At 57.6% G+C, this 2,174-nt stretch overlaps 1 pseudogene; it reads right to left on the reverse strand.

Annotated features, from left to right (window-relative positions):
* Positions 1-272: 272 nt before the first annotated feature.
* Positions 273-1,572, reverse strand: LOC102875458 (annotated as a pseudogene).
* Positions 1,573-2,174: the final 602 nt, after the last annotated feature.

The raw sequence follows: 2,174 nt of genomic DNA on the forward strand, positions 1-2,174 counted from the left end.
GTAAATTCAAAGTCAGGCTTCGTTCCAGAAGCTGGAGCGAGAAGAAGCCCAGGTTTCTCTTCCTCTAGTCAGACAAGGCCTGGGGCCTCAACACCCCTGGGTGACTCGGATGCCTTCGGCCACATCAAGTTTACGGGCCACAGACTGAGTGGCCGGAGACAGCTGGGACCTCCTCCACTGTCCACTCATAGGGTCTCAGGCCGATGGCTTTTTCTATGGAGGACCAGCTGGGACTCCCAATCAAAAGCTCGGCCACAGTCACCACAGAAGTGTCACTGATGTCCAACATGGCTCTTACAATGGATGACCAGCTGTGACTTCCAGCTGAAGCTTCGTCCACACTCCTCACAAGGGTAGCTGAAGGGGCCAGTGGGGATGTGCCAGGGACGGGACCGTGGCTCTGGAGTGATTGGTGGTGGTCTCTTAGCACTTCCAAACGCCGGCTGGCTCCCTGCATGTGCTCGCCAATGGATGACGAATACTGACTTCCAATCAAATCGGAGGCCGCACTGCTCACATATGTAGGGTTTCCTGAGTGGTGCCCGTGTCTCCAACCCAGGCCCGGGTGACACGGTCCAGCCTTGTACACCACTGGCCTGCGGCACTGGGACACACATGGTGGCTGGGCCTCGCAGAGGCCAGGCCTCTGGGGAGGCTGTGGGCGCCTCCAGGGGGCTCCTGCCCTCATCTCCCACGGAGATCATGGTCCCATACTTCTGAAGTATTGCGTCCCAGTACAGCTCCTTCTGTGATGGGTCTAGCAGCCCCCACTCCTACATCCTGGGAGGAAGGAACGATGCAGAGGTTGTGTTCTGACGTTCAAGGTGCCTCTCAGGTCCCTGGGCTGGAATCAGAGGAACGGGAGGAGCTATCTGCTGCCTGTTAGCATCTGGCTCCTCCTTCGCGCTGCAGTTGAGCTGGGCAGGCCCCTCTATCAGGGCAAGATGGGGTTCTGCAGAGCCTGAGGGGAGGTGACCCCGTGATGCTAATTTGGCCTTCTGAGGTGTTGGAGATACCTCCTGCCCTAGAACATGGGCTGTGATCCAGCCCAAGAGCTGCCCAGGGTCATGCTGCAGGCCTTCCACCAGGGCCACCACCTCCTCAGGGGTGCCTGGATGCTGCTCACGAACCCAGGCCTGGATCTCGGGGGCAGCACCCCCAGGAACTGCTCCAGCACCAGCAGCTCCATCTACTCCTTGGAACGAGCCTCGGGCCGCAGACACTGTTGGCACAGCTGGCGCAGCCAGGCCAGGGCCTTGAGGGGCACAGCTGCTTCCTGGAGTGGAAGCTTTGGAAGCTCATGCGGGCGGCCTCCAGCTCCTCCAAGGTGGTTGTGGGGTCCACAGGAGGCAGGTAGAGGCCAGGAAGCATCTTTGTGTGGAAGGTCTTGTTGGAGTTGCCAGCAGAGTGCTTCAGGAATTCTGGAAGGGCCAGCTCATCTAAGACTTTCTGCTGTTTGCTTGGAGAACTCCTGACACTCTCTTCCGTCTTCTTGGTCTGCACTGCGTTGTATTCGTCTGTGTGGTGGCATTTCAGGTGCCTTTCTAAGTTGGCTGCATGGTCTCCAACCATGTCTGTGTTACAGATTTTACAAGTGGTTTTATTTTCAATCTTTTCGTACTTGAAGAACTCCCGACATGATTCTCTCTGGTCCGTCCCACACTAGAACCTGACGAATTTCCGCTTGGTGCAGAAGTCGACGGAGGCAGCAGCTCCTTCGATGCCGGCCTGGTCTCCGCCCCACCGCGCACCCGTCCCTCACATCTTCGCGAACTCGCGCTACCATGAGAGGACGAACCGGGGCAGAAACGGCCACCCCAGCCGGCCTGCGGAGCGTCGCGCGTCAGCAGCGGCCGGACCTCGGCGCCGAGGCCCTAGGCCACTTCCGCCCGAGGAATGGCGCCGCGCCAGTGCCGCACGCCATTCCCTGCGCGCTTGCGCACGACACGCAGACACGCCCCTCCCACCAGGCTAAGCCTTCTAACCTTGGTCTCTGTGTTTTTTATGAACTTTTTGGTTTTGGGCTTTACTCTCAGGTCTCTCTGATCCACCTTAATCTTATTTTTGTGTATGGTGTGAGATATGGATCCTTTCTGCTTTCTGCAGGTAGCAGCCCAGTTTTGGCAGCACCATTTCCCAAGATGATATGTTTTATTTCTTTGTTGAATATGAGT

This window comes from Elephantulus edwardii, unplaced genomic scaffold (genome assembly GCF_000299155.1).
Source record: "Elephantulus edwardii isolate Elephantulus edwardi_28Jun2011 unplaced genomic scaffold, EleEdw1.0 scaffold00178, whole genome shotgun sequence".
In the NCBI taxonomy this organism is placed as follows: domain Eukaryota; kingdom Metazoa; phylum Chordata; class Mammalia; order Macroscelidea; family Macroscelididae; genus Elephantulus; species Elephantulus edwardii.